Source organism: Rutidosis leptorrhynchoides, chromosome 1 (genome assembly GCF_046630445.1).
Source record: "Rutidosis leptorrhynchoides isolate AG116_Rl617_1_P2 chromosome 1, CSIRO_AGI_Rlap_v1, whole genome shotgun sequence".
Taxonomy (NCBI): domain Eukaryota; kingdom Viridiplantae; phylum Streptophyta; class Magnoliopsida; order Asterales; family Asteraceae; genus Rutidosis; species Rutidosis leptorrhynchoides.
Window position 1 is genome coordinate 59,514,543 of NC_092333.1, and position 12,564 is coordinate 59,527,106.

The window sequence follows — 12,564 nt, forward strand, 5'->3', positions numbered from 1 at the left end:
TGCTAAAAGTGTCAACACAAAGGTTGGTGAGTTCATAGTTTAATATTGTGCAAAATCTGTATATAAAGGTGGATCACAAGATTTCAGTTATTTCATCCAAAACGTTTATTAAAATATTCTACGAAATTGAGCACTCTGGTAACTAAACTTTAACGTCTATATAATAAGTACCCCTGTTTTAACATACATGCAACCAACATGTACAATACACGCAAACCAACGTGTACTAAACTCAAATAGCATACGTCTGTTTTATAGTTCAAGCTAGGTTTTCTATACCTGGAACAGATGGGGATGTCAAGCCCTATAGATCCATATACTACTACTCGCGCCCACCAGTTCTTATAACTGGCAGTTACTAGTTACCAAAGCTAAGGGATTTTCGATTCAAACTCAGTATAGAATTTAGTATGTACTTATGTCCATTGTTTAAAATAAATTGCATGTATTCTCAGCCCAAAAATATATATTGCAAAAGCATTTAAAAAGGGAGCAACTGAAACTCACCTGACAACTTCAGAAATAAATCACAGAGATGTGACCGAATATCGGAATGCAAATAACCGTAGACCTCAACCTAGAGAACATATGTTGGTCAATAAGTGTCTAATAAGCTAGGTCGGTCCATAGGGTAAGTATAGTCCTATTGCTCAAGTCCGACTCATAAATTTAGCAAAAGTCAACAAAAGTCAACGCAAGTCAAAGTAAGTCAAACATAAGTCAAACGCAAGTCAAACACAGTCAACATGGTCAACACAAATAAACAATCTCATAATATTACCCAAGTTGGTCAAATAGTCAAACATAAGTCAAACTTAGGTTATCTATTTTTACTTGGAAAAAAAATATTATTTACATATATGTATTTTTTAGTTATTTTGTAGCTGATTTCGGGTCCCACCAACTTGGATATAATACCTTAGGTCGTGACCATTGAAAATTATGTCATCCCACCTTTCTATAGACAGTTTATTTGACAAAAACGGAGTTACGGTTTGAAAGTTATGGGCTCGCGAAAACAGCCTCCCGAAACATAAACTGCTGATAAAATGTAAACTGCTGATAAAATGCTGTTCAAAATCAGCAACGATTACCCATTTTCACGCTTCTTTTAAACCTGTTTAGGCTTAACAAAATCATACATATAATATATCGTTTTAAAGAATGTCGTAAATACTTTCAATACCAATTAATAGTTTTTATCCAGACTTAACTGATTTAAACTTACAAGTCCGCAAAGTAGACTCAAGAGTCATTTTTGACACTTTACCAAAACTAAAAGTCAGCCCTAACATCCTGTTTTCAGGCTCGTTTTAAACTAGTTTTGACTCGACAAAATCATACATATCTTATATCATTTTGAAGCATCTCATATCTACTTTCTGACCCAATTAATAGCTTTCGCCATAACTTAATCATTTATAATTTATGAGCCTACAAAGTGAGCCCGAGAGTCATTTGGACACTTTCACTAAAATAATAAAAAAATTTCATTGACAACTCAAATTCCAAACCATAATACTCGAGCATGTAAAAATCATGTCATAAGTTTAAAAATGATATTTTAGACGTGTTACATACCTTTGATCCTCAAAATTTCGCATATTGGTCAAAGTAGACGCGTATGACTCAAATGGGTCATAAATACCCATTTTGATCAAAACATGCCAAAAATTATTTTTAAAACATTACAAACTTCAAACTTACTTAAATTGATATATCGGACGTGTCCTCGGTGCCCGTTACCCATTTTAACACTTTTTGGCTTAAACGGGTTATATGTCCAAACGGACGGTTTAAATTACATGGTTTATTCATATACAAAATTACCACTTTAGAACACCCCACACTATATGAAATAGTTAATATAAGTGTATTAAGTTCATACAAAAGTTTCAAGTCTCAAGTATTGGTCATTATTTTTATAACCCAAAACATTCGCAAAAACACAAGTTTAAAACAAGGTTTACAGCAGCAACTTCTGTGATTTTTAGAAAAATCATCGCAACTCTAAATCAGTCACCGCCAATTGGAGATGCAGCGTTTTTAAGTGGAGAATCTACCCAATTTTTCATATAGTCTGATTTGTCCCAAAAAAGCCCCAGTTACAGAATACGTTAAACTATGTTCGTGCAGTTTTCAGAAATCAAACAGCATTTTTATTAACATGTACCAAACTTTGAACGAGCGTAAAAGTCGAAAGAAAATTCGAATCGACCCGATTCTTGAGTCTAATATCAGTGGTTTTTCAAGTCCAACAACTCTATGAACTTATATTATCAGTTATATGTCATTTAGCATGCCAAAAACGTTCACCTTTAATCATATAAAAACATAACTTCATTCGTTCATAACTTAAGTTCTATAAATCGAAAACATATGATATCTAAACGAAAAGTTAATAATTTTTCAAGCTCTTTTCAAATATTATCATGCCAAGAACAGATTGTAAACTCAACTTTTCCAGATTAGCAATATCAAATACGAATTTTTAAACCAAAATCAGTTAATCACAATTTTTGATCTAGAAATTGAAATCGCGCAATATCTATATGAAAAATTAACTACTCTTCGATAGCAATTCACTTATGAACTTTGATTAACTGTATTTAACATGTAAGAATGAGTTCATATCAGTTCAAAAATGGAATTTCATTATAACTACTCAAATGATCAATTAAGCACCATTTCATTTGTAAATATTCAAGGACTTGAGCACTAGACACTATATCTACCCTAATATGTATCAAAAACATGAAAACTCAAAAATTAGAGTTTTTAAAACTTACCCTAATCAAGAAATTATTGGTATAGATGTGTAGAGCTCTTCGAGAGGAGTCCGAATATGTAAACGATTTTATGATCAAGTGATTTCTTGAAGGTGTTTTTGAGGAAGGAAGATCGATGAAGATGATGAATAGTAGATGGGTGTTCTTAAGAGAAAAATTGTGTACGTGGTTGTTTGATGAAATGAATCTGATATAGATAATATAGATAATATAGAGTCACGGGTAAATATCTATCTAATAATAGATATCACGGGTATTAACTGTATAGTCACGGGTATAGATATATCATGGGTGTAATATTAAATAAACACGGGTTATAAATTTTTGTAGTCACGGGTTTAATAGTAAGAAATATAGATATAATATATAGTCAAGGGTAATTAACAATGGCATTTACGGGTATCCCTAAAATATATATATTAGATATTTATTAGATTTTTATCCGTTATCTAAAACCCAATGTATTTTGCCTTAACATGTTTCTGTGATTGATAAATTTTATATTAAAAAAATACATCTATGTATATTGTTCGAAACCTTTTATATTTAATTCCAGTCAATTATTAAGATTATGTTTAAATATCACTATAATATTTAAATTATATGATAGAGTAATTATAATGTTTATAAGTCATGTGTTACGTAAATTATGGGAGTAGTTGGCAAGTGGGTTACGAATTTTTATATCCATTATATAATATAAAATATTATAATAATAAACTGAATTATTAGTTTGAATTATTAAACCGAATTATTAATTTGAATTATTAATTCATTTATTAGTTTGAATTATTAGTGTATAAAACTATATATCTAGAAACGTTCGTATAATACGCGTATAAATACTTGTTGAATAAAAATATAAGTATCATCATCCTACTTAATTAAAATGATTTTCAAAACTCAATTGTTATATAACCTAATTATTAAAATTAATAATCATACATTTTGTTGTCTTAAAATATATTTTTTTTTTTTTCGTTTTCACTAACCGTAGTGTTTTAAAAAAAAATGTAACCAATATTAATAGTAGTATATTATAAAAAAAATTACATATAAAATTGTAGATTTTAAGTAACGGTTGTTATGTTTTTTAACGGAAAGTTAACGGAAAAAGTCGGGATATTACAGTACCTACCCCTTAAAGAAAATTTCATCCCGAAATTTTGGTTAGTGTGATTAAACGGCGTTTAGGAAAACAAGTGAGGATAGAAATGTTTGTCTTGAGGTAGTAAGATCGAGCATCTTGTAGTTAAGTATGAAAGTTGGGTAAAACGAGATCATATTCCTTTGGTGACGAATACCTTCGAATAAGCTGCTTGGAGTGCAAGTATGATATGACAAAGATGGGAAGGAAATCAAGTGTGACCTCAAATGATGTCACATATATAGTCAGAGTATATTCAGATGTCAGCAGAGAAAATAAATGAGTCATGTAACATGATACGTGGTGAAGGTAAGGTTGATCAAGCATTACCACCATCACATTCCATTAGAACTTCCGCATGACTTACCGTAATATAACCATGTTGATCGGGCGTCATTATATTACACTAACTCATGCTTCCATTCCAACACTACTCCAAAATATTTATGGATGTAAAATAAGTGTCATTTTCCAGAATTTATAAATCGAAATGATTTCAAAAAGGGGTGTACTAAAAATAGTACGAGAATATAATATTTAATTTAATTAATAATGTTGAAAGGGTAATGACGTAAGAATGTCTTTGAAACTATTGAGAATCTTCGTGAGTCGGATAAGACTTCTTCCGATTTACAATTCGAGATGTCGGGAGTTTCTGAATCGAAGCACATAAGCACATAATATAACACATATGATATCTATAAAAATATATAAGTAATAACTCACATAGGAATGTCGAGAATTTCGAAAGTCCTGAATGACACTTCCTGGTTTTTCACTAACTGGGGTGTTAAATATGACTTGAGAAGGAGAAGGCTTGTAATCAAAAGGATAAATACTTTCTCACCGATAGTAATAATAATATTATATTAATGTCAGAATATGCACATAATCACGTATTAGTGTAACGACACGGTTGTAGACTAGACCACTAATGTATCCAAACAGTCCAGGTCAGACACACTAATGCACCTAACTCCCTACAACCAACGCTCTGATACCACTTGTAACGACCCGCCAAAATTGCTATTGACGCGGCACGTTATCTACGGTTCCACAGTGAGGTTTTGCCCTCTATATGATAGGTTTTGATAAACATTGCATTCATTTTTAATGACATACTTTCTATACATAGAAAGTTTACCAAAAATGTAGACATTTCTCAAATATATATGTCAACTTATACAAAATAACTAAATGTCAAATTATTTAATAATAGATAATAACAATAATTTTTGAATGCAATGTCTTTTTGAAAATATGGCATGAAAGAACCCATGCAACACCTTGAGCAGATAACAAGCAGACAGCGGAAGCACTTTAACACCTGAGAATAAACATGCTAAAAGTGTCAACACAAAGGTTGGTGAGTTCATAGTTTAATATTGTGCAAAATCTGTATATAAAGGTGGATCACAAGATTTCAGTTATTTCATCCAAAACGTTTATTAAAATATTCTACGAAATTGAGCACTCTGGTAACTAAACTTTAACGTCTATATAATAAGTACCCCTGTTTTAACATACATGCAACCAACATGTACAATACACGCAAACCAACGTGTACTAAACTCAAATAGCATACGTCTGTTTTATAGTTCAAGCTAGGTTTTCTATACCTGGAACAGATGGGGATGTCAAGCCCTATAGATCCATATACTACTACTCGCGCCCACCAGTTCTTATAACTGGCAGTTACTAGTTACCAAAGCTAAGGGATTTTCGATTCAAACTCAGTATAGAATTTAGTATGTACTTATGTCCATTGTTTAAAATAAATTGCATGTATTCTCAGCCCAAAAATATATATTGCAAAAGCATTTAAAAAGGGAGCAACTGAAACTCACCTGACAACTTCAGAAATAAATCACAGAGATGTGACCGAATATCGGAATGCAAATAACCGTAGACCTCAACCTAGAGAACATATGTTGGTCAATAAGTGTCTAATAAGCTAGGTCGGTCCATAGGGTAAGTATAGTCCTATTGCTCAAGTCCGACTCATAAATTTAGCAAAAGTCAACAAAAGTCAACGCAAGTCAAAGTAAGTCAAACATAAGTCAAACGCAAGTCAAACACAGTCAACATGGTCAACACAAATAAACAATCTCATAATATTACCCAAGTTGGTCAAATAGTCAAACATAAGTCAAACTTAGGTTATCTATTTTTACTTGGAAAAAAAATATTATTTACATATATGTATTTTTTAGTTATTTTGTAGCTGATTTCGGGTCCCACCAACTTGGATATAATACCTTAGGTCGTGACCATTGAAAATTATGTCATCCCACCTTTCTATAGACAGTTTATTTGACAAAAACGGAGTTACGGTTTGAAAGTTATGGGCTCGCGAAAACAGCCTCCCGAAACATAAACTGCTGATAAAATGTAAACTGCTGATAAAATGCTGTTCAAAATCAGCAACGATTACCCATTTTCACGCTTCTTTTAAACCTGTTTAGGCTTAACAAAATCATACATATAATATATCGTTTTAAAGAATGTCGTAAATACTTTCAATACCAATTAATAGTTTTTATCCAGACTTAACTGATTTAAACTTACAAGTCCGCAAAGTAGACTCAAGAGTCATTTTTGACACTTTACCAAAACTAAAAGTCAGCCCTAACATCCTGTTTTCAGGCTCGTTTTAAACTAGTTTTGACTCGACAAAATCATACATATCTTATATCATTTTGAAGCATCTCATATCTACTTTCTGACCCAATTAATAGCTTTCGCCATAACTTAATCATTTATAATTTATGAGCCTACAAAGTGAGCCCGAGAGTCATTTGGACACTTTCACTAAAATAATAAAAAAATTTCATTGACAACTCAAATTCCAAACCATAATACTCGAGCATGTAAAAATCATGTCATAAGTTTAAAAATGATATTTTAGACGTGTTACATACCTTTGATCCTCAAAATTTCGCATATTGGTCAAAGTAGACGCGTATGACTCAAATGGGTCATAAATACCCATTTTGATCAAAACATGCCAAAAATTATTTTTAAAACATTACAAACTTCAAACTTACTTAAATTGATATATCGGACGTGTCCTCGGTGCCCGTTACCCATTTTGACACTTTTTGGCTTAAACGGATTAAATGTCCAAACGGACGATTTAAATTACATGGTTTATACATATACAAAATTACCACTTTAGAACACCCCACACTATATGAAATAGTTAATATAAGTGTATTAAGTTCATACAAAAGTTTCAAGTCTCAAGTATTGGTCATTATTTTTATAACCCGAAACATTCGCAAAAACACAAGTTTAAAACAAGGTTTACAGCAGCAACTTCTGTGATTTTTAGAAAAATCATCGCAACTCTAAATCAGTCACCGCCAATTGGAGATGCGGCGTTTTTAAGTGGAGAATCTACCCAATTTTTCATATAGTCTGATTTGTCCCAGAAAAGCCCCAGTTAAAGAATACGTTAAACTATGTTCGTGCAGTTTTCAGAAATCAAACAGCATTTTTATTAACATGTACCAAACTTTGAACGAGCGTAAAAGTCGAAAGAAAATTCGAATCGACCCGATTCTTGAGTCTAATATCAGTGGTTTTTCAAGTCCAATAACCCTATGAACTTATATTATCGGTTATATGTCATTTAGCATGCCAAAAACGTTCACCTTTAATCATATAAAAACATAACTTCATTCGTTCATAACTTAAGTTCTATAAATCGAAAACATATGATATCTAAACGAAAAGTTAATAATTTTTCAAGCTCTTTTCAAATATAATCATGCCAAGAACAGATTGTAAACTCAACTTTTCCAGATTAGCAATATCAAATACGAATTTTTAAACCAAAATCAATTAATCACAATTTTTGATCTAGAAATTGAAATCGCGCAATATCTATATGAAAAATTAACTACTCTTCGATAGCAATTCAATTATGAACTTTGATTAACTGTATTTAACATGTAAGAATGAGTTCATATCAGTTCAAAAATGGAATTTCATTATAACTACTCAAATGATCAATTAAACACCATTTCATTTGTAAATATTCAAGGACTTGAGCACTAGACACTATATCTACCCTAATATGTATCAAAAACATGAAAACTCAAAAATTAGAGTTTTTAAAACTTACCCTAATCAAGAAATTATTGGTATAGATGTGTAGAGCTCTTCGAGAGGAGTCCGAATATGTAAACGATTTTATGATCAAGTGATTTCTTGAAGGTGTTTTTGAGGAATGAAGATCGATGAAGATGATGAATAGTAGATGGGTGTTCTTAAGAGAAAAATTGTGTACGTGGTTGTTTGATGAAATGAATCTGATATAGATAATATAGATAATATAGAGTCACGGGTAAATATCTATCTCAATAATAGATATCACGGGTATTAACTGTATAGTCACGGGTATAGATATATCATGGGTGTAATATTAAATAAACACGGGTTATAAATTTTTGTAGTCACGGGTTTAATAGTAAGAAATATATATATAATATATAGTCAAGGGTAATTAACAATGGCATTTACGGGTATCCCTAAAATATATATATTAGATTTTTATTAGATTTTTATCCGTTATCTAAAACCCAATGTATTTTGCCTTAACATGTTTCTGTGATTGATAAATTTTATATAAAAAAAAATATATCTAAGTATATTGTTCGAAACCTTTTATATTTAATTCCAGTCAATTATTAAGATTATGTTTAAATATCACTATAATATTTAAATTATATGATAGAGTAATTATAATGTTTATAAGTCATGTGTTACGTAAATTATGGGAGTAGTTGGCAAGTGGGTTACGAATTTTTATATCCATTATATAATATAAAATATTATAATAATAAACTGAATTATTAGTTTGAATTATTAAACCGAATTATTAATTTGAATTATTAATTCATTTATTAGTGTGAATTATTAGTGTATAAAACTATATATCTAGAAACGTTTGTATAATACGCGTTTAAATACTTGTTGAATAAAAATATAAGTATCATCATCCTACTTAATTAAAATGATTTTCAAAACTCAATTGTTATATAACCTAATTATTAAAATTAATAATCATACATTTTGTTGTCTTAAAATATATTTTTTTTTTCGTTTTCACTAACCGTAGTGTTTTAAAAAAAAAATGTAACCAATATTAATAGTAGTATAATATAAAAAAATTACATATAAAATTGTAGATTTTAAGTAACGGTTGTTATGTTTTTTAACGGAAAGTTAACGGAAAAAGTCGGGTTATTACACAAAACCGCAAGTGTTGAGCTAAAATTTTCAAATCTGAAACCCACAAAACCCACAAAAATATTTTGAAAACACCGGTGAAGGGTTATTCCGGAAAACTTATCTAGGGTAAAAGCTAGATTGAATTTTCAAAAGATCAAATGTTTTCATAAAGATCCAATTTCCTTAAGGATCTAAATTTTTATAGTCATGTGGGACTGTAAACCACACCGTTACTATCATTGTTTATACCGCCGTATCAAAATCACTGATGTCTAAAGTGTGAAGAATAAAGAAGTGATTCGTGTGATTTAATTTCAAGTTCTGTATTGCTTGAGGACAAGCAACGCTCAAGTGTGGGGATATTTGATAGTGCTCCAAATGAACATATATTTAGTAGCAATATCCTCCCAATATGTAAATTATTTAGTTGTAATTGTCCTATTTTAAGTTGTAATCGTTTATATTAAATAAGTGCGAAGACAAAAGGCGAAAACAACGATTTGAAGACGCGAACATCTAAAAAAGCTCAATTGTACAAGATACAATTCAAGTGGTTCAAATTATTGATGAGAAACGTCTAAAAATGACAAGAGTACAAGTTGTGGAACGCAAAGTACAAGATATTAAATTATACGAAAGGACGTTCGAAAATCCGGAACCGGGACATTAGCCAACTATCAACGCCCGATGCAACGGACTAAAAATTATGAGTCAACTATGCACAAGAATATAATATAATATTTAAATAATTATATAAATTATTTATATATTATATATATTTTAAATAAAACGTCGACAAGTAAAAATCCAAAAGTTGGTGAGCTGGAATCCTGTCCTCCACGATCGCGGAGCTGTGAAGGCTAAAACCTCCACGATCGCGGAGCTGCAAAAATCAGATTTGGCCTATAAAAGGCCGAGCATTCTGCCGAGTTACCTACACCATATATATATCTTTCTGTATCTTAATATATATATATATATATATATATATATATATATATATATATATATATATATATATATATATATATATATATATATATATATATATATATATATATATATATAATATATATATATATTAGTTTAGTTGTATATTAGTTTAGATTAGGTAATGTAAAGGTTATTTTACGGGTTTTGAAGTCGAAATTCTGTCCGTGTAAAGCTACGCGATAAATAATCATTGTAAGTTATGTTCGCCTTTTTAAAATTTATGTCTCGTAACTAAGTTGTTATTATGCTTATTTAAGACGAAGTAATCATGATGTTGGGCTAAAATATTAAAATTGGGTAATTGGGCTTTGTACCATAATTGGGGTTTAGACAAAAGAACGACACTTGTGGAAATTAGACTATGGGCTATTAATGGGCTTTATATTTGTTTAACTAAATGATAGTTTGTTAATTTTAATATAAAGATTTACAATTGGACGTACCTATAAATAACCATATACACTCGATCGGACACGATGGGCGGGATATTTATATGTACGAATAATCGTTCATTTAACCGGACACGGGAATGGATTAATAGTCACTAGAATTATTAAAACAGGGGTGAAATTATGTACAAGGACACTTGGCGTAATTGTTAACAAAGTATTAAAACCTTGGGTTACACGCAGTCGATATCCTGGTGTAATTAATAAATAAAGTATTAAGACCTTGTTACAGTTTAAGTCCCCAATTAGTTGGAATATTTGACTTCGGATATAATGATAATTTGACGAGGACACTCGCACTTTATATTTATGACTGATGGACTGTTATGGACAAAAACCAGACGGACGTATTAAATAATCCAGGACAAAGAACAATTAACCCATGGGCATAAAACTAAAATCAACACGTCAAACATCATGATTACGAAAGTTTAAATAAGCATAATTCCTTTATTTTCATATTTAATTGCACTTCTAATTATCGCTCTTTTATTTATTGTCATTGTATTTAATTGCACTTTTAATTATCATACTTTTTAATTATCGCACTTTTATTTATCGCAATTTCATTATCGTTATTTAGTTTACGCTTTAAATTAAGTGTTTTATTTATTTAATATTTTACATTAGGTTTTAACTGCGACTAAAGTTTTAAAATCGACAAACCGGTCATTAAACGGTAAAAACCCCCTTTTTATAATAATAATATTACTTATATATATTTGTATTTTTATAAATTAAAACTAATATAGCGTAAGCTTGTTTAAAAGATTCCCTGTGGAACGAACCGGACTTACTAAAAACTACACTACTGTACGATTAGGTACACTGCCTATAAGTGTTGTAGCAAGGTTTAGGTATATCCCATTTGTAAATAAATTAATTAAAACTTGTGTAATTTGTATCGCTTTTCGTATCAAAAATATATAGTATTTCACATACACCTCGCACTATTTCGTACCCCGCTCCAACACACATCAAACACACTCGTCCAAGCTCGGGGAAAACACGAGGCTTATGCTACACCATGGGAGGAGTTTAAGAAGGCTATGATCGAGGAGTACTGCCCCAGAACCGAGATTTAGAAAATGGAAGCGGAGTTTTGAGAACTGAAATTTGTAGGGACTGATCTTGATGGCTATAACCGAAGGTACTTGGAGTTAGCTTTGATGTGCCCCACGATGGTTACTCCTGAATTTAAGCGAATGGAACGGTATTTGTGGGGACTTCCCAAGACCATTCAGGGAAATGTCACCTCTTCGAAACCAGCAGATGTCCCGGAAGCTGAAATGTCCCGTTCATATTGATTATAAACGTTCCATATTAATTGATTTCGTCGCGAGGTTTTGGCCTCTATATGAGACGTTTTTTAAAGACTGCATTCATTTTTAAAACAACCATAACCTTTATTTTATCGATAAAGGTTTAAAAAGCATTACGTAGATTATCAAATAATGATAATCTAAAATATACCGTTTATACACGACCATTACATAATGGTTTACAATATGAATATAATACATCAAAAATAAGTTTCTTGAATGCAGTTTTACATAATATCATACAAGCATGGACTCCAAATCTTGTCTTTATTTTAGTATACAACAGCGGAAGCTCTTAATAATCACCTGAAAATAAACATGCTTTAAACGTCAACAAAAATGTTGGTGAGTTATAGGTTTAACCTATATATTTATCAATCGAAATAATAGACCACAAGATTTCATATTTCAATACATCCCATACATAGAGATAAAAAATCATTCATACGGTGAACACCTGGTAACCGACATTAACAAGATGCATATAGAATATCCCCATCATTCCGGGATACCCATCGGACATGATAATTTCGAAGTACTAAAGCATTCCAAATTTCAGAATGGGGCTTGTTGGGCACGATAGATCTATCTTTAGGATTCGCGTCAATTTGGGGGTCTGTTCCCAA